The 21,520-nt window shown below is 41.3% G+C and overlaps 1 long non-coding RNA gene across 2 annotated transcripts in view; it reads left to right on the top strand.

The window, feature by feature from the left end:
* Positions 1-21,520, top strand: part of LOC116642786 — a 340,567-nt gene that overhangs the window by 34,399 nt on the left and 284,648 nt on the right. The window contains exon 2 of one of the 2 annotated variants that reach the window (XR_004301382.1): positions 14,920-15,059. This is a non-coding gene — a long non-coding RNA (uncharacterized LOC116642786). Of the gene's footprint in view, positions 1-14,919; positions 15,060-19,345; positions 19,497-21,520 lie in introns of those variants that run through there. The other variant, XR_004301383.1, reaches the window with a different exon arrangement.

A 21,520-nucleotide genomic window follows, 5' to 3' on the forward strand; every position in this document is an offset into this window, starting at 1 on the left:
TCAATGTGTTTCTTTGCTTTTGTTATTAATTGCCTTATATAATTGGCTGCTCCCATGTTAGGGGCATAGATATTTACAATTGTTAGATCTTCTTGTTGGATAGACCCTTTAAGTATGATATAGTGTCCTTCCTCATCTCTTATTACAGTCTTTGGTTTAAAATCTAATTTGTCTGATATAAGGATTGCCACCCCAGCTTTCTTTTGGTGTCCATTAGCATGGTAAATGGTTTTCCACCCCCTCACTTTCAATCTGGGGGTGTCTTTGGGTCTAAAATGAGTCTCTTGCAGACAGTATATCGATGGGTCTTGTTTTTTAATCCAATCTGATAGCCTGTGTCTTTTGATTGGGGCATTTAGCCCATTTACATTCAGGGTAACTATTGAAAGATAGGAATTCAGTGCCATTGTATTGCCTGTAAAGTGACTGTTACTGTATATTGTTTGTGTTCCTTTCTGGTCTATGTTGCTTTTAGGCTCTCTCTTTGCTTAGAAGACCCCTTTCAAGATTTCTTGTAGGGCTGGTTTCGTGTTTGCAAATTCCTTTAGTTTTTGTTTGTCCTGGAAGCTTTTTATCTCTCCTTCAATTTTCAATGACAGCCTAGCTGGATATAGTATTCTTGGCTGCATATTTTTCTCATTTAGTGCTCTGAATATGTCCTGCCAGTCCTTTCTGGCCTGCCAGGTCTCTGTGGATAAGTCTGTTGCCAATCTAATGTTTCTACCATTGTAGGTTACATATCTCTTCTCCCGAGCTACTTTCAGGATTTTCTCTTTGTCTCTGAGACTCGTAAATTTTACTATTAGATGTCGGGGTGTTGACCTATTTTTATTGATTTTGAGAGGGGTTCTCTGTGCTTCCTGGATTTTGATGCCTGTTTCCTTCCCCAAATTAGGGAAGTTCTCTGCTATAATTTGCTCCATTATACCTTCTGCCCCTCTCTCTCTTTCTTCTTCTTCTGGGATCCCAATTATTCTAATGTTGTTTCGTCTTATGGTATCGTTTATCTCTCGAATTCTGCCCTCGTGATCCAGTAGTTGTTTATCTCTCTTTTTCTCAGCTTCTTTATTTTCCATCATTTGGTCTTCTATCTCACTGATTCTTTCTTCTGCCTCATTTATCCTAGCAGTTAGCACCCCCATATTTGATTGCACCTCATTGATAGCCTTTTTGATTTCTACTTGGTTAGATTTTAGTTCTTTTACTTCTCCAGAAAGGGTTTCTCTAATAACTTCCATGTTTTTTTCAAGCCCAGCTAGTATCTTTAGAGTGATGATTCTGAACTCTAGATCTGACATCGTACTAATGTCCGTATTGAGTAGGTCCCTGGCAGTCGGTACTACCTCTTGTTCTTTTTGTTGAGGTGATTTTTTCCGTCTTGTCATTTTGTGCAGAGGAGAATAGATTAATGAGAGAACAAAATGCTAGCAGGGTAACAACGTCCCCAGAAAATATACTCTAAACAAATCAGAAAAGACCTGAAGCAGTGGGAAAAGAAAGGGAAAGAGAGAAAAAAGAAAAGGAAAGAAAAAAAGAAAAAAGAAAAAGATAAAGATAAAAACAAACAAAAGCAGAACAAAACAAAACAAAACAAAAACAGAATGTGATCAAATATGATCAGGCTGGATTATAGATCAGTGCCACACACTAGATTTTGGGTGTATTTTGGTCTGTTAAAAGAAAGTCCCTCCCAAAATTTTAAAAGAAAGAAAAACTTATATATGTACAAAAATAAGGGTTGATATGATGAAGGGATGGAATATGACTGTAAAGATGGAAATTATAAAAAATTTTAAAAAAGGATTTGATAAATTGTTTGAAAAAAGAAAGAAGAGGATTAAAAAAAAAAAGAAAGAAAGAAAGAAAAAAGGGAGAGAATGTGATCAGGCAGGGGAGTAGAAAAAAACCATACACTAGAGATTTAGAGTATATTTTGATCTGTTAGAAGAAACTATCTCAAGATTTTAAAGAGAGAACAACTTATATATATATATGCCAAAAATACGGGTAACTACTATGAAGGGATAGAATATGACTTTAAAAATGAAAAATAAAAATTTTTTTTTTAAAAAAGGGATAGATAAGATGTTGGTTGAAAAAGGGAAAAAGAAAAATTCAAAAAAAAAGAAAAAAGGAAAAAAGAAAAAAAGACAGTTAAAAAAAATAATTAACTTTGAAAGACTAAAGAATCATGGTAAAAAAGCCATGAATTCTATGTGCAGTATTCCCCTAGCGCTGGAGTTCTGCCGTTCTCATTGATCGGTAAACTTGGTCTTGGCTGGCTGTTCTCGCTGATCTTCTGGGGGAGGGGCCTGTTGCCGTGGTTCCCAAATGTCTTTGCCGGAGGCAAAATTGCCCTGCCCTTGCCGGTCCGGGCTAAGTAATCTGCTCGGGTTTGCTCCCCGGAGCTTTTGTTCCCTGCAAGCTTTCCGTACAGTTTTGGAGGCGGGGAGTGAAAATGGCGGCCTCCCAGTCTCCGCCCCGGCAGAGCCGAGAACTCGGGGTCCTGCTCCTCAGCGAGCCCCCAGAGAAAAGCAGTCAGTCACTCCCGTCTCCCTGGTCTCCGGCCACACTCCGCGCTCACCCGGCCTGTGACCGCGCCTTTCTATCTGGCACCCGACCCCGGGTGGAGTCTCCAAACCCAGCAGATCCCCGCGGTGCGCTCCCGCACCTCTCCCCCCGGGGGAAGAAGGTGAGTCTCCCCGGATCTGCCGCTTGTTGGGTCCCTGCTGGAGGAGCAGTGGCCCGACTGTGCCGCGGATCACGGTTTATGGCAACCCCGAGCTGAGAGCCCGCGCCTGGGCTCCGTCTCTGCAGCCGGCTTCCCTGCTCCGATACCTGGGAGCTCTGCCGCACTCAGGCACCCCCGGTCTTTCTGTGACCCCGAGGGTCCTGAGACCACACTGTCCCGCAAGGGTTCCACCCCCCACTTCGCCACCAGAGTGACGTCCCTCAGCGGAGCAGACTTCTAAAAGTTCCGATTTTGTGCTCGTGGCTCTATCACTTGCCAGAAGCGGCCGTCGGAGGCCCCTCCCCCGCCGTCTATCCTCCCGAATATCGCCTCGGATTCACTTCTCCGCACGTCCTACCTTCCAGAAAGTGGTCGCTTTTCTGTTCAGAGAGTTGTTGCTCTTCTTTTCTTTGATCTCCTGTTGAGTTTGTAGGTGTTCAGAATGGTTTGATCCCTATCCAGCTGAATTCCTGAGAGGAGACGAAATCCAGGTCTCCTACTCCTCTGCCATCTTGCTCCGCCCCCCCATTCATCTCTTGATGGACACTTCGGTTGTTTCCATATGTTGGCTATTGTAAATAATGCTGCCATGAACATGGGAATGCAGGTATCAAATTAGTATTTTAATTTCCTTTGGATATATATTCCTAGAAGTGGAATTGCTGGACCATATGGTACTTCTATTTTTAATTTTTTGAGGATCGTCCATACTATTTTCCATAGTGGCCGCACCAGTTTACAATCTCACCAAAGTGTACAAAGTTTCCCTTTTCTCCATATCCACACCAGTATTTGTAATCTCTTGTCTTTAATGATGGCCATTCTAACAGGTGTAAAGTGATGTCTCATTGTGGTTTTGATTTGCGTTTCCCTAATGACTAGTGATGTTGAGCATCTTTTCATATGTCTGTTGGCATGTGTTTTTTGGAAAAATGTGTATTCAAATCCTCTGTCTATTTTTTACTGGGATTATTATTATTATTTGTGTTGAGTTGTGTAAGTTCTTTATATGTCTTGGATATTAAACCCTTATTGGCTATATCATTTGCAAATATCATCTCCCATTCAGTAGATTGTTTTGCTCTTTTGTTGATGTTTTCCTCCACTGTATAAAAGCTTTTTAGTTTGATGTAGTCCCAGTTGTTTATCTTTGTTTGTCTATAGACTGGCTGGAAATAGTTGCCTTGGTTTCCATTTTAAATTATTATTGAGTCTGTTTTTATTAGTGAAATTTTGAATAATAATTGCTGTCACACTCTAAAGGTTTGTGTAAGGCAAACCTCTGTTCATGCTGAGTTAAAGAAGTGACACTGTCATACTTATTTTTATTTCAAAGCACCTGACTTTATCTTAAAGTGATTACAGACTCTACACTCAGGATGGTGCTTATCTCTGGGTGGGGTGAGGGTGGGGATAAGGGAGGAGGGTGCAAGCAACTTTCTAGTTGTATCAGTGATGTTTTGCTTCTTAAGAAAGGTGCCATCCTAATGTTCATTGTGCTAGTCCTTATACATTTTTGTGTATATTTAATATTGTACAATTAAAAATGATTATAAACAGAAAAACATTAAAAAAAAGGAATAAATTGGCTGACCGACCTTAATCATTATATTAAAAACAAAAAGTTTTTTTTAAAGATTTATTTATTCATTTTTAGAGAGAGAGTGTGCTCATGTGTGTGCGAGAGTGGGAGGAAGTGTAGAGGGAGAGAATCTTCAAGCAGACTCCCCACTGAGCGTGGAGCCTGACTGGGACTCCATCTCACAACCCATGAGATCATGACCTGAGCCAAAAAGAAGAGTTGGATGCTTAACCAACTGAGCCACCCAGGCACCCCTAAAAATGTAAAGTTTTAATAAAAAATCTTCACAGATTTTTGCATTCTTTTATTTACCTATTCATTCAGCAAACACTTACTGAGCATTTATTTTGCTATGCAATGGAGTTATAAAGCTGAAAAATGTGGCCCCAGGCTCCAGCAGATCTTCCAGTACAGTGGAGATTTATTATAAACAAGTAATTATGTGATACTATATCCAGTGATACAACAGAGATACCAAAAAAATGTGCTATCATAGCTGAAGGGATGTGTGTGTCTGTTTGTATGTGTGTGCATGTGTGGCTAAGTGTGTTAGGGCAGTTAGGGATGGCTTTACAAAAAAGATACCCTCAGCCTCTCTTTTCCTTAATTATATCAAAAGTATGCACCCTGTGAGTCTCATTCTCTCCATTGGGCTTATGGGAACTATTTATCCTGAGGCCCCAGGAGTTGATGGCAGAGATCTTAAACAACACAGGTGGCTGGTCGTGTTTCCAGGTGCCTGACTGCGGGCCTCTGAGGGTTCTTTTTTGATGCATCCTTTGTAAATTTCTCTCCGGTCCAGGACCAACTGATGCTTTATCTTAAGGATGAGTGCTTTATTCAAGTCACATTGGAAGAAGAGGGAATGTGGACCTCTGATTGATTCCTGCCTTGCCCTGTTTCTATTTTTTTCTCCTAAAGGAAAGCAGTAGATGGTAGAGGGAAGGGGAAATCAGTTTAGAGATTCAGTTAAACATGTCATGCAATTTGGACATGACTTGCCTCCAAAGTATTGTCTGGAGCATTTTCACTGAGAGAGGTAACACTTGCGTTTTTATAAATTGAATTTGTGCTGATGAAAGACCTGGCTGAGAATCCTTGGTGTCAGTTTGTTCTCTAGAGGCAGAGCTGGCCAAAGGGCCCCAGTGAAGGGATAAATCAAACATGATGAGTGCCCTGGGCCTAAGGTCCCAAGGACTTAATGAATGTCCTACATATCTTTGTATCTTCATAGTTGGGGGTTGCATTACAAAATTCATTTCCTAGGAGAAAGGGATAGGGAGGTAAGCTGATCAGAGACTGAATCAGAAAATATTTATACCTCTTCCCCTTCCCCCTGCTATTCATATGTTTTCTCTGGTTTTCATTAGACTGGTGTACTTGTCTATCTACGTACCACCAGAAACATTCCTCATTCCCTTTCCAACGGTCTCCAGGTTAGAGAGTGGTTTGGGGACCTCATTAGGTGTCTAAGATTGAAGTGTGTGAGACACTTGACTAGAATAGTTATGGAGAAGTAAAGCTGGTGGTAATTAAAATCTTTTCCACTGCATAATACTCAGGGCTGATATCTCATTCCTGGAGAGTGTTACAAATATTTCTAAGCTTCTATTTTTCTTGACCTACTAATAATTTTCCCAGGAGGATTATCAAGACTCAATTTTACTTGACATCTTATAATTGTTATGGAAATAACAAATGATCATTCTTAACAATTCAATTTGATGAGTAGATACCTTTTCTCCTCTAAAGTTGATGAAATTTGAGCAGCAGTCCCAAATTATACCTTCATAGTCTAAGTGCAATAAAGTTAAGAGGAAAACTAGGTATTTGAGCAAAAACAACAATAAGAAAAATGCCTTATTACTTTTCTCTCCTTTTGTTCATTCATTCATTCATTCATTCACTCATTCATTCAGTAAAGAAATATTTCTTAGGTGCCTATTATGTGCTAATCTCTGAGTGAGGTGTTGGGGTAACATGAATAACAAACGAGTCTTAGCCCTGTAAAACTTACCTGGTAGGAAAGACAGATACTGAATAAATAGCCCCCTACATTCATCATTTACAAACTAGACTAAGTGCTATAAAGAAAATGTATGAGGTACTTTGAGAACTTGTAACAGAAAAATCTGGTTTAACCTGTGTGTCAGAGAAGGGTTCCCTGAGAAAGTGGTTTTTGAACTGAGATTCAGAGGAAAGTAAGTTAAGTAGGCGAAGAAAATGGAGTGTGTCTTGGTCACCTCATGCTGTTGTAACAAGTACCACAGACTAGGTGGCTTAAATGACAAACATTTATTTCTCACAGTTCTGGAGGCTGGGAAGTCCAAGATCAAGGTGCTGTCAGATTTGGGTCTGGTAGGGGCTGCTTCCAGGTTTGCAGATGGCTGTCTTCTTGCTGTGTCCTCACATGATAGAGAGCAGACAGAGAGAGTGAGAGAGTGAGTGAGCAAACTCTCATGTCTTTTCTTATAAGGGCACTAATCGTATTCATGAGGGTTCCACCTTCATGACCTAATCACCTTCTAATGGCCCCTCTCCTAATAACCATTACATTTGGAGCCAGGATTTCAACATACGACTTTTGGTAGGGACACAGGAACATTCAGTTCATAACAGAGTTCTGCAGCTCTGGGGCAGTATGTGCAAAGATTTTGAAGTGGGAGGGAGCATGTGTATTTAAGAAACTTAAGGAGGCCATTATGACTGGAGCTCCAGAAGAGAAGTGGAGGTCAACACCGTGAAGCTGGTGAGATAGGCAGGGGCCAGATTATTTGGGGACTTATAGTAAGAGGTAAGGATTTCGTGATTCTAAGAGAATAGGGAAATCATTTGAGGGTTTTAGGAGGGGTAACAGCATGATCATATTTTCATTTTGAAACATCATTAATTGTAGTGTGGAGAATGGCTTGGGGCAAGTGAGGATTTGGGGAGCAACTGGGTAGGCTGTTGCGTAGTACAGGTGAGAAGTCATCATAGCTTGGATTACATGGTACATGTGGAGATGTAGACCAGTGGATGGTCTGAGTTACTTAGTGATAAATTGATAGGAATCGATAGATTTGGAAATAGAAGGTGAAAGAGGTGGGAGATATCAAGTCTTATTCCAGTTGCCTTGTTCGTTATACTTATTAGGTGATAGTGTTTGTCACTGTGATAAAGATCACTGGAGGAGAATCAGATTTGGGGCAAAAAGTCATGAAATTTGTTTGAGGGCAGCCTTTGAGGTGCTTTTGAGATTTCCAAATGGATATATGGAGCAGACGGTTGTATACCAGTCTGGTGCTCAGAGGAGGAGTAGAACTGGGAGATGTAAATTTGGAAGTTGTAGGCATGCAGATTGTTACTGAAGCCCTATTTTGAGTGATATATGGGCTGGGGATGATGAACTAATGTAATTTAGCTTATAAAATTTTGGCATTGGATGGAAACTTAGAAATTACCTTTAAAGTTTTTTTTATTTAATTATTTAAAAAAATAATTTTTATTATTTCCACTATAAAGTAATACATGTTTATTATAAAATGTTTTTGGAAAAGCTAGCCCTCCCTCTCCCTTCCCCATTTTTGTAAACAGATGATAAAGAGGAGACCTCAGGAGAAGAAGGTGGCTCATCTTTAGCAGCAGGTCTGGGTCAAGAACCCTAAATTCCTCAGTTATGGTCAGTTAATTAATTAATCTATTTATTTATGAGAGAGAGAGAGAGAGAGAGCATGAGTATGGGGGTGGGAGGGGAAGGGCAGAGGGAGAGAGAGAATGCCAAGCAGGCTCGACGCCCAGTGCAGAGCCTGATGTGGGGCTCGATCCCACAACCCTGAGATCATGACCTGAGCTGAATCAAGAGTCAGCCACCCAATGAACTGAACCACCCAGGCACCACAGTTATGGTTATTTTATATCACCATCATAAATTGTTTTTAATCTAGTCATTTTATTGATATGGAGAGGTAGGATTTTAGGAAACAGAGAAGACATATGTTATTATTTTGATTTTGAATAGGACCTATTTCTTAACAAAGGGGCTTCAACAGCAGGACGTTTGTAGGTCTTGGGTGACATAAGTAGTATAGAGCACAGAGCCATCCTTTTCCCATATCTTCTCCTCTAAAGTTACTTAGTTATTTAATTCCCTGGACACCATTTTGATATGGAGAGGGCCAGGTCATACTTAGAACTTTCTGTTATTTTGTATAGATTTGTAGCTTCATGTCTACTTGGTTATGGGTTTTTCCACCTGCAATTAATTGACTTGCATAAATTTATGTAATTCTGGGGTTGGGAAGACAGCAGTATTTTCCCTTTCAGTGCCATGTCCGGGGAACAGGAAAGAGAGGATTAATGATAAGAGTTCTCTTGTTTTTCTCTAGAAATTAAATGTGAGCTGCTGACTAACCTAGGCAATAGAAGAGTATCTCACAGAAAAAATGAACTGAGGAGGTGGGAGAGAGCTCTTCCGTGCCTTTTGTTGTCCAAGGACAGCCAAGATGGGGGATCTTAAAGCAAGGGACTTCAAGAAATCACACACAAGGATCTGATTTCAAGTATTGCTGCTGAAGACCGACCCTAGAGCAACTTGATAATAGAAAAAGCTAGCCCACTGGACATTTAATTAGTCTTTTTGGCAGTGACTTACTTCCAAAACAAGAGTGAATCGGGTTTTATCAGGTTGGTAGTGAATCATTTTTGAAGAAAAAGTCTAATCAAACTGGACATCTGGGGCCACCTTGGATAACAGGATTCTGACCCCTTCCATTAGATAGTATCTCATCAAAATTTATATTTAATAAAAATAAACTATGATCAAGTCAATTATATTTTTGCTTGTCTATAATAGATAATGATGCAGGCAAGTTGGATGATAAATGTATTGATGTTTATCATATACCATTCAAAGGAGAAAACTTACCTGGCAGAGACAAATATCTTTGGTGCCTCTATTTTGGTGCATATATACAGGTTGAGTTCCCTGGGATGAGGACCGAGATGAAGATGAACATTCAGGGGTTTATTAGGACATACCCTTGAGGTCAACATCTGTATAAGGGAAAACAGCAGGATTGGGCTATGATGCAGTCTCAGCAGAGGCCTCAGCTGACTCTGTGGGGTATACTGAACCTGAGATGACCCTTCAGAGTTGTCTTGAGCTGAGCCAGGGACTAGACCATTGCATGCCCATGTCAATCAGTCATTAGATTCTGGCCATCCTAGGAAGGAAGTGTGATCTTGGGTGAGGCTGAAAGCTCTTGCTTTCAGCACTTCCAGAAGCTGGGGTAGTGCATCTCAGCAGCTACCACAGTCAATTCCTTGGGTCATTTTGATCCAATTCTTTGTATAAATTTTGGAAGCAACTCCTCTAGGATTGTATTGGGCCTTTCTTTGTCTGAGGCAAGGTAATTAGACAACTCTAACCCCTGCATTTGTAGTTGGTCTTGGGGCTACATCTGATACCCACAGTCACCCTCCTCTGCTCTTCATACCAGATTCTCATTACCTTTTAAAATAATTCTGCTGGTCTTACCAGCTTACTTGGTGTGACCCAGACCCTCATTGCTGAGGGGTCTAAGCCCTTGGTGTGAGGAGCCTACAACGCCCACATGGAAGCTATGGCTGTTCAGTGAAATTCTGAACTTCAGAAATTCTGAAATTCTGTGTCCCCCAGAGGAAGCATTCTCTCTTTGGGTACCAGGACTTGTAAAGCCACAGAGCCCCAAGTTGCAGGGCCAGGAAGCACAAATTTCCCAAATGGGGCCCTGGGAATAATGGTATATAGAGCCACTCTTGCTTCTATTCCTTGATTCTCAGACCCATTTATTCTACTGGCTGGGGAAGTAGTGCTTATATAAACATCAGTGATTTAAAATGTACACTGCATCCTGAAGGATGGCCCCCCTCCCCCATCCTTGCAGTATTTCTGAGTTGGAATTTCAGCTGTGCTTTCAACAGGCTATCAGCTATCAGCTTCTTGGTATTGTAGTACGTTATATGAGAATAGATTCGATGGTCACTGTCCTGTCCTATAGCTTCTTTGTTGTAATATGCATTCCTTGGTCTGATGCAATATTATGTGGGATTATTTGCCAGTGGATCAAATATTCTCTAAGCCTTTGGACAGTAATGCTGGCTGGGACCCTATGGTAGGAAAGGCAAACCTTTCCCAGAATGTATTTCCCAGAATATATGTCTGTTCCTATGAAAATGAGTAACCATTCATTCTGTGCAGGAAGGGGTCCAGTGTAATCAACTTGTCACCAGTGGGTGGTTGGCCCCTTCCGTCTCTGCCACCATAACTACTCCTTTAATCTAGTAGTAGTTAATAATGTAAGTTCCATTGTGTCTGCCATAGGATGGCTATTGACAGAAGCTGGCTGACATCAACTGGCTGAGTCATTCTGTCTATGTGGTTGTTTAGTGCCTCTTCTGTGATGGATTATTTCTGATGGGCATTGACATGTGATATGAAGATCTTCATACCTTGTCCCTACTCCTATATGTCCATCCACATGCCTCTATCTTAGACCTCCTTGGCCCTGATCTTACATTTTTCTTCTAGGCTCTTGGCCAGTCAGCCAAGCCACTTATCCATGAGTTCATGTACAGTCTGTGCTTAGGTTGTTTCTCTTTTCATAAAGTGGTCACTGCCCAATGCTCCACTTATTGGGAGGAATTCCCTCACCACTGTATTTCAAAACCAATCCTGAGTAGGGCTGTAGTGCAGCCAGCACTCATTTTTGGCTTTCATCCACATACTGAGCTGACCCATATATGAGCCAAATCCAGTATTTTCTCTTACTCCATCTTCAGCTGGTCAAAAGGGTACCAGGACTTGACCAGAGGTGTGCACTGAGGAAGAGGCTCTGGGTGGCAGGGTTGGGTCAGGGCTACTTGCTTGTGCAGCTTGCTTGTGCTCTCTGTCCCTGCTTGTGTTCAATCCCACATGTTCCATTTCCAGCTTACAGCTGGACCTGTCCAACCTATGACTTGGTTGTTCTGATATGTCCAGTTCATAAAGGGCAGTTCTGAGTTTGTGTCCCATGGTCAGACATTCCATCTCTAACAGGGCTCAGTAACATGTCAGGAACCATTTCCCAAAAGGTGTGTGATTCTTTGTTATAGCTGGCATGCCCCAGAATCCAGTGGGTGAGTGGTATACTTCTTCCATAGGTAATTGCCATAAATTGCACATGGCATCTTTTCTCACTACTGAAACCTCTATTAACATAGGGACCATATACCCCATATATCTTGAGATATATGGTCCAAAAGGCAGGGGGCTGCTTGAACTGCAGCCTACACCTGCTGCCTAGCTCTTTGTTGCTCTGATCCCAATGAAAAGAAAAGCTGACAACTTTTCATGGTCTGGACCTGCACTAAAAGCTGGAAATTTGGCATATGTGTTGAAACAATATTCTTGGGTATGGAACATGCTGTCTTCATAACTCAAGGAAGCCTACCAGGTCTTGTATTTCCTTCTTCATGGTGGGAAATACAAATTATAGTATTTGTCTTTTACTTTGTAGGGGACCTTCTGGTTCATCCCAGTCCATTAGACATTTAAATTTGATAATGCTATGTAAAAATTTACTAATATGGTCCTGAATCTTCAGAGGGTATATCTCCCATATTCTGGCGTTCATGTGTTCATCCAGGCCTCTAATCTACCAGCCACATCTTGCTTCTCTCCTCTGATTAGCACAGTGTCATCAATACAGTGGGCCAGTGGGCCAGTGTGGTGCTATCTGAGATGTCCAGTAAGTCTCTTACTGAATTGTGACAGAGGGTGAGAGAGTTAACATAGCCCTTGGGTAAGACTATAAATGTTTACTGTTGTTCATTTCAGGTGAAAGCAAACTGTTTCTGATCTTTTCTGGTAGGATGGAAGAGAATGCATATGCCAGATCAGTGCCACTTACCATATACTCAGAGCTGCTCTAGCAAAGATTTCACATGTGGCGCAGCGGCTGCAAATGGGGTTATACCACTTGGTTGAACTTGTGGTAATCCATGTCTACTCTGGAAGATTTCTAGTTTTTGCAGGGACCAGGATGGTAATTAAATGAATAAAATCTTATTATTTAAATATGGTACTAAGCTCAGCCACTGTCCTTGGGAGGCAGTATTATTCTTGATATTCTGTCTTGGTGGTGGTGGGTGGTTTGCAGTTTCAGAGGTTACCACTTGGTCTTTCATACCACTCTCTTTCTTACCCCACAGGGCAAGGAACCAGTGCAGGGGTCCTGGAAACTAGCAAGTACATCCATCTGAATTATACATATGGGGATGGGGAAATGACCACCAGGTGGGGCAGTGGACCTACTGCACTCACTGTGAACTGGACATGGGTCAGGACTCTGTTTGCTATTTGGCCCCCCAAATCTCTACTCTAACAGGAAGGGCAGGATGATACTTCAGTTTTCTGGGTTTCTGTATCGAGTTGGACTGACTCAGAGGGAGTGGACTTTTATACCTTATAGGATGCCCCAGGAAGGAGGTGTGTTGCTTGGATGAGCTGCACGCACCTTGCTGTACTCCTAGCAGCTGGGGAGTAAGTTATTCGTTCTTGAAGGGAAGTCTGGGGAGTGCCTTACAGTCCTCACCATGGTGCCCATCTCCTACTATGCCTGCTCTGTTCCATCTCCACCATCACTCCTATATCCTGCCAGAAGCACACTGACTGAAGCTATTGAAGCATAACCTTTGTGTCCACTCACTTGTATGGGCCCCTTCCAAGACTCTCAAACTGATTTTGTATTATTTTTCTGGGAAAGAGCCCCCAAATACAGAAACTTCACAAAACTTAATTCTTACCCTGATTCTGCTTCAGTTTCTCTGAGTTGGGGAAGGAGAAAAGAAAGGAAATTGACATTTGAGGGCCTAGTCTATCCCAAGCATCACACTCAATGTTTTGTATGTATGATATCATTTCAGTTTGGGAACTTTGCATATTTCTGCAGTGTTCACAGGCTTTGAGCTCATAATATCTCCTTTGCATATGCTTGTCCTTTTGACTGGAAGGTCCTTCCTCACTGTGCTTGTCCATGGAAGACTTTGTCATCCTTTTTGATTTAACCCAAATATTGGCTTCTTTTGGAGTCCTTCTTGACTGGGCTGGGTATTTCTCATATGACTTTGTGGGCATCCCTTACTAAGCTCTGCTCACAGATCAGATCATGACTGCTGTTTATGCTGGTTCTTTCTTGTCCTCTCTGAGTTCTGAAATGGCAGATTCTGTGCTGTTCACCTTGGTATCCTTAGGGTCTAACACAGTCTGTGACATAGAGAGGGAGTGCATTAAATAACAGTTGAGGATTTTCCAGCCCGGAAAAAAAGTGTCAAGAGCATCACATTTCCTTTCTTTTGAGGACTGAGCTCATGAAGCAACTTCTTCTTCTTCTTTTTCTTTTTTTTTGTGAAAAAGAGTGTGTGCCCCAGCAGGGGTAGGGTGTGGGGGAGGGGCAGAGGGAGAGAGAGAATCTCAAGTAAGCTCCATGCTCAGCATGGAGCCGGACATGGGGCTCGATCTCACCACCCTGAAACCCTGACCTGAGCTGAAATCAAGAGCCAGGCAACTAACTGAGCCACTCAGGTGCCCCCCATGCAGCAACTTCTGATAAAGAAACTTGATTTCCTAGTTTCTCAATAACAGGGTGAAGGTGTTCTTAAAGAAAAGAAACAGGCATTTTTAGTAGCAAAATTTCACTGCATATTTTTCACTGCAAAAGAATAAATCAGCATTGTAGTTTGTCAATCAGACTCTTGAGAATATTTTTCCAGAGTCAATCTCTCAGATTTTGAGTGCTTCTAAGTTAATGGACAAAACTGAATTTTAGAAGCTGTAATAAAAGGTGGAGAATCTGGACTCTACATGGTGAGTCACCAATCTATATATTTACCAGATATTTTTGTTATAAAAATGAGCTCATCCTGTGTATCCTGGTTTGTAAATTCCATATCAATCAAAAAACAAACATTTATAGCATTATTCTTGATTTGTGAACAGTATTTCATTAAACAAGTGTGCCAGAATTTATTTAACCTAATTTTGCCTAAAAATATCTTTTTAGGTTGTTTCTAATTTTTTTTTGCCATCATAAGCAAAATGTCAGTGAACATCTTTTTTTTTTTAAAGTTTTATTTTTAAATAATCTCTACGCCCAGTGTGGGGCTTGAATTCACAACCCTGAGATCAGGAGTCACATGCTCTACCAACTGAGCCAGCCAGGCACTCTCAGTGAACATCTTTATGCATGTGTCTGTTTATTTACTTTAAATAAAATTTAAAAAATGGAATTGCTTGGTCAAAGAGTATGACTTTTAAAAATTTACGTATATATGCATTTGTGTGTGTGTGTGTGTAAGCCTATATCTATGTCTATATATCTATCTATATATATCTGTGTGTATGTACACTTTGTATATTTATATATTTATTTAGCTGCCCTGACAGAGACAATCTCATGTCCTCCATCCATAGTGGAGATTCAGTGCTGGGTAACAGCTGTTCAGGTGCCCATGTGCCTGATTCTCATCCACGAACTCTGAGCAGAACTAATGTGTGTCACCTTCTGATGTGCCTTCTCTATGGTTTCCTTCTCCTCCCATCTTTCAGCTGAGTATTGATGCCTGGGTGACCCTAGAAGCCAACTGATGATGGTGGAGGCCCTGTCAATCAGGCTCTGTCATCCTCCCTTATCAGTGAGAGGATGAGAAACCCCTACCACCAATCAGGATTACCCTTTCAGACTCCAGGTAAGTAAGAACTACTCATTATGTGAAGCCACTGACAATGGGGGTATCTGTTAACATCTAGCGCTTTCTTAGCTAATACAGCTAGCTGGTCCTCCAGAAAGGTTGTTCCTCCACCAACAGTGCATGAGAGTGCCCCTCCTTGTTCCCTTCAGTCTTACCAACACTTCTTGAGTGCTTACAAATTGCCAATTTCATAGCTGTTAAGTGGTAGGTGTGTCATTGTTGTTTGCTCTTATAGTTCTTTGAGTCCTAGTAAATTTGATGTGCTGATTGACTACTGGTATTTCTCCTGAGCCTATAGATTTGTGACTTCAAAAATTCCTGGAAGGGCGCCTGGGTGGCTCAGTTGGTTAAGCGACTGCCTTCGGCTCAGGTCATGATCCTGGAGTCCCGGGATCGAGTCCCACATCGGGCTCCCTGCTCAGCAGGGAGTCTGCTTCTCCCTCTGACCCTCCTCCCTCTCATGCTCTCTGTCTCTCATTCTCTCTCTCGCAAATAAATAAAATCTTAAAAAAAAAAAAAAAAAAAATTCCTGGAAGACCAAAAAGAAAAAAAAAATCCAAGTTTAAAAAGTTCTCTTATATGCATATTTATGAACACTTGGAGATACCATCCTTAAGCCAAAAAAACTAGGCTGAATTAACAGAAATATGAGAGTAACTTCAATATCATTTATTTGGAGCTGCCAACAGCTTCTCAGTGGGGCTGTGAGCCAATCTGATGGAGTGTGTATGAGTAGAAGGAAAAAAAAACTCAATGGAAGTTGTTCGATTGCTTTAATGAGTCTTGAACCCAGTGGACTAAGTGAAAATTCATGATTTAATTGAGTGACACTAATTGGTGAAGAGAAACCAGTCAAATAGGCTGTGCAGTGTACTTATTCAAAGTTCAAATTTTTTCTAATTTACCTCTGATATTTTACCCTTTTTCCTTTGTGCTCTGTGGGCAGATTCTAAAAATAGTTTAGTGTTTATTAAAATGTACCACAACACATTAGAGAATGCTCTGTGTGCTTGAGTTTGCTTTTGTGTTTTTAACTAAGGGTTAAGATATTTTGTTCTTTGTGTTGGATCACTAAACACAGAAACAACCTGTGATGCATCATCATGTTTGTTGCTAAAAACCTAAGTCCGTAAGAGGATGAGATGGTTTGCAAAGATAATAGTGAGAAGAGAAGATTTAGAGGAAGAATCAGGCTGGTTTGGAAGAAGGAGGGATATATGGTCTTCTACTAGACTGAAGGCATGATTCTCCCAGCTGTGGGAGAAGCACTGAGGACGCAGGCCTGCCTTCATGGTAGTAAGTGGTGAGGCAGCAAGATGCCAAAGAGAATGGCTGCATGGTGCGTGCATAGGGGAGGGTCTGACTTCAGGCTTGGGCGTCCCAACCTTACACATATCTTTCTACCCTTGGCAGAGCAACAGAAGCCATAAGAAATTTCTGGATCTGAAGAAACTATGTGATTCAGGACAGTGGGTACCTTAGCAATAATTCATCAAGGCAGATGACCTCAACATGACCCTGAAGAGAGGGGTGTCCCTCCCCAAGCTGTGGGATGGGGACTGAGCCAGAAACTAAATTATTCATTAAAAAATTGATTATTTTGGGGGCACCTGGGTGGCTCAGTCGTTAAGTGTCTGCCTTCGGCTCAGGTCATGATCCCAGGGTCCTGGGATCGAGTCCCGCGTTGGGCTCCCTGCTCAGTGGGGATCCTGCTTCTCCCTTTCCCACTCCCCCTGCTTGTGTTCCCTCTCTAGCTGTCTCTCTCTGTCAAATAAATAAATAAAAAATCTTAAAAAAAATTGATTATTTTGCACACCTGAGTCAGTGGACAGAGATTAATGTCCACTCCATCTACATTTCCTGGGGCCAAACATCTCAGACCATTACATGCTCATGAGGAGCCATAGTTTTATTTAATTGCATTTGTTCATTTACTATAATTTGATAATATTTCCTATGAGCACACATTTAAATAATTATTCAACTAAAACAATGTTTTCAGAGTTGGCCTGGCAAAGGGGCTTTGAAATGAGAAGATTCCAGTAATACATGATTCCTCAGCATGCGGCTTAGATTTGAATTTCATCATGACTTAGCAGAAATCAGAGCAGATTTATTGTGTATATTTAACTGTGGGTAGAGTTATGTGCAGCAAATGCTTCTTAAAATCATGGAAAGTAGTGCAAAGCATCATTGTGCTCTGGTCATAGAATACTGGATCTGCAATTTTAGAAGTGGACCCCAGTTCCCTCTGTATTTATATCTTTGCTTGGGGTATTTGAGATTTCAATCCCTGTATTAGACTTTGAGGTTATCTTGAAGAGAAATTAGAGGGATGTTTCTGGGAATAAGGACTGTGGCTGCCCTGGCCTTAGGGCTAAAGCCTTTGTTTTGGAAGGCTGGACTCCTTGTCATCTGATAATTGACCTTCCTGGGGTGCTTGGGTGGCTTAGTCGTTAAGCGGCTGCCTTCCGCTGGGGTCACGATCCCAGGGTTCTGGGAATGAGCCCCACATCAAGCTCCCTGCTCCACGGGAGGCCTGTTTCTCCCTCTCCCCCTCCCCCTGCTTGTGTTCCCTCTCTCGCTGTCTCTCTCTGTCAAAAAATAAATAAAAAATCTTAAAAAAAAAAAAAAAGAATTGACCTTCCTACCAAGTCACACAATCTCTTGGTTAGATGTGAGACCTCGAGCCCTGCTAGTGATGCCTGGGCTCCTATTCTGAGCTCTAAGTTGCTGCTAATTTCCCAGGTAGTTGTATTTTGGTTAGTATTTGGGAATCGATTTTGCAGGACAGGACAAAGCAATCCCTAATCTGTTCCCTGTCAACAGTCTGCAGTATTTCAGAGTCATGGTTGGCATTGATGTCTGTGAGTTGCTAAAAAACCAATGTGATTTCTGTCCATTGAGACTTGCAATTGCTGGCAAGCCTACCTTGACCAAGGTCCTCCTTCCCTGCCTCTTGGGCCACCTTTATGCGAGACTGCTGCTTTTGCAGTTTTTGTAAGGTCACAGTTATGCTGAGGAGCTTGAAGCCCTGCTTCAGTATTTTTTTTCCTGCTTGTGTGAACCATGGTTCCTTCACTTAGATGATTACACAGTGAACACAGGGGCATCATCCACCTGTTTGGCAGGGTGGTTATAGCGCAGAAGGTCACCTTGTTGGTATAGCTTTGTAAGGAGGTCACCATGTCTAATGTCTATTTTCTGGGTCTTGTACGGGCCGCTTCTAAGGTGGCATGAGTCTGGGAGTTCACCTCTGTGCAGAGAAGCAGTGGGAATTCCGTTGATCATCAATGTGAAGAGAGACTTTGCTGATACTGTCTTCATCCTGTATTTGCCTTTGATATGAAATTAAGTATTTTGACCAGACCTAGCAACCTGGGGACCTGGGCTGATCTGGAGCAGCCTTGAGTCTCTACGCTGGTACTTGAATTATGCAATTTTTTTAAAGACACTGTTGCTTTAGACCCCAAATCCAGAGTCATAATTTTGGGGCTTCACAGGGACCCCTGTCTCTTTTACATTCTATTTTTTTTTTTGACCTACAGATTAAGTTAAAACAGGTGTTCACTCTTAATTTTTTCAATGGTATCTTGGTAGATAACATCACAAAGCAGGTGATCCAACAATAGTTTAGGCCCCACTTTTTAAAAAGGATTTTGGGGGTATCTGGCCAATGAGAACAAAGCCTCTGTTTCTGATTTAACAGTCTTGGTGACATTCATGGATAGGAGCAATCAATTGTGGGTGTGGGGAGAGGAGGAGATGAGTCAGGACAGTCTAACGAATGCTCTAGTCACAAATTAACATTGCAATCTCAGTGGCTCGAGGCAGTGAAGGATTATTTCTTGATCATGCATAGTATATTGTAGACCCTGATGCTCTGTAGGGCAGCTCTGTTTCAAGCAGTGACTTAGGAATCCCCCTGCTTTTTTCTAACGTTTCTGAATATTAGCACCTAAATTTCAGTTCGTAGTGTTGGGGAAGAAAAATTTGGAGGGTTGTGCAGGAGCTTTTCACACCCTTTTCCCAGAAGGGACACAAGGTGCCTCTGTGTAGAGATCATTGGCCAGAATTAGTCACCCTCCTCTGCCTAACTGTAAAGAGGCTGGGAAGAGTGGTCTCCTCCTAGGAATGAGAGTAGACCGTGCTGTTTGTGACTGACAATAATGCTTACCCAGTGGACCATTCACAATAAAAGGACTAAGGCTCCTTTCACGAGGTGGGGGCTGCTGTGGCTGGCATTTTCCTACAGTTTTTCCTTCTCTCTCCCCAGCAGGAACCATGTTGTTGATTTAGCATTGCCAACACATGACGTCCACCTTGCATACATGGTCAGCCTGAGAATTTCTGTCACTGGACTCAAGTTGAGAGAGTGGGGAGCAGAGGGAGACAGTTCGTGCAATTCTTCATCTGTCTCCTGCAACCAATCAGGTCTTTTCCTAAGACTCATTAAAAGTACTCATTTTGCTTAGGCCACGTGGGTGGATATGTAGGATTTTGAAAAGCTGCTGCTGATTCCTCTAGCTAATTTAGGTGCCATCTGGAAGAGGCCTTAGGGCCAAGGTGGACGTGCTGTTTCCCCAGCCTCTGAGAGCTATCCCTAAGGAGCAAATACACACACACACACACACACACACACACACAGAGAAAGAGAGAGAGAGAGAGAGGCTATAAATCACTTCTCTCATTGGTGCTAAATTAACTGTTAAGCCTTCTAAACTCCTGAACCAGCTGATAGCAGGATCCTGGGTGGCAGGTTGCGGAGCCCTGTACTCAGCATTGATTAAATATAAACTGCATATGTTTTGAGACTTAATGCATGCATTAATATAGGTAGCAGTGGTTCCCCAAACCAGGTCTGTGCACTGGCTGAATCAGAATCATCCAGACACAGCTGAAATACAGATTGCCGGGCCTCAGCCCAGACCCACTGAATGGCATCACCTGGACTGAGGCTCTGGAGTCTTCATTTGAATAAACTCTTTAGGTCATGTAGATGCACGGCCAGCTTTGGGAGTCCTGCTGATGTGAGAATAGCAAGGAAGTTTGAGGGTCTGCTGGCTGGGTTCCAGTCATGCTCTGACACTGTGTGGACTTGAGAAGTCATATAACCTTTCTGTTCTGTTTTTCCAGCTGCATCACAGTGGGACTGAGCCTAGTTTTTTGAGTGAAATATTACCCAGAGCCCCAGTAGGTAAAGCAGATAATAGTAGGGTGGTTCTGGTGGAAGAAGTGGTCAGGTTTTCCTTTGATTCCCAAAATGGCCCTCAAGGGTTGCCAAAGAACTCTAGGGATTTTTGGGACGCAGTTTGAAACCCCTCTGGGTGAGTGATCATTAAGGTTCTTTGCAGTCCTAGAAATCTTTGAATCTTGGCCATGAGGGGTGGGGTGGGTATGAAAATTGATGAAAAATAATAATTTAGAGAATATTCATATTTTCTCCGTCTCTGTCTCTCTTTGTTTCTGTTTTTTTTCTCTCTCTGTTTCTGTCTCTTTTTTTCTCCCTTTCCTAGAACAAATGAAAGCCCAAGATATGTATTTCTTTCCACGTTTTCAGGTGAAATGTGGTGGGAATTTGAAGGGAGAATATCTGAAACTCATTTGAAGGTGCAAAGTTGTTCTTGCCTGTAGATTTATTTTTTACCTTCAGTGGAATTTTCAGGTCCAGGTTACAATTTTTTGAAGTTGAATCTATCAGCTTACAGGTTTTAATATTTCCTAATACATTTGACAAAAGTCCTGGCAGGCAAATCAGGTATATATTCAATAAAAATGTACAATGCATAGTATAGTTTGTATGAGTACGCTTTGGTTCTATTATTGCATCTAACCACTCAAACACCCTCTGGAATCCTGACTGTTTTTGTTTTTGGGATGTCAGGTATTTATTATATTAGAATTATATGAGATTAGGTAAGACAGAACTCCTTTAGGAGTAAGAACCTTTAATTAGATTCCAAAATTTTCTTGGTTTAGCATAGCACTACATCCTACAAAATCTGAATTTAGCACAGTATTTGATAGTTTTATTTTAAAAACAAAGTCATTTCTAATATCAACAATAATGAGAAATACCATGTGACTTCAAGATTTCTTAGTATTTCATCTTAAATACTTTAGCGTAGTTCTTAAGAGCAAGAACATTCTAACACATAATCACATAACATTCTAACATATAACAGTAATAAAATTTAGAAAAGTCAACCTTAGTATAATACTTTTGTTGAATATTCAATCCATATTCAAATGTTACCAATTGCTATTCATTTTTTGATAAGGATATCAATGTGAATTTTCATATTCATTTTGAAACTTGAGTATGATAGCCATGTGGTACATATGAATCAAGTGCTATAGGACAATTTATATATTCATTCATTTAACATTATTAAATAACAATATTTAGGAATATAGAAAAAGTAATTTCTGGGGATATATATATATATATATATATG

The sequence above is a fragment of the Phoca vitulina genome, unplaced genomic scaffold, assembly GCF_004348235.1.
Source record: "Phoca vitulina isolate PV1807 unplaced genomic scaffold, GSC_HSeal_1.0 scaffold24, whole genome shotgun sequence".
Classification (NCBI taxonomy): Eukaryota; Metazoa; Chordata; class Mammalia; order Carnivora; family Phocidae; genus Phoca; species Phoca vitulina.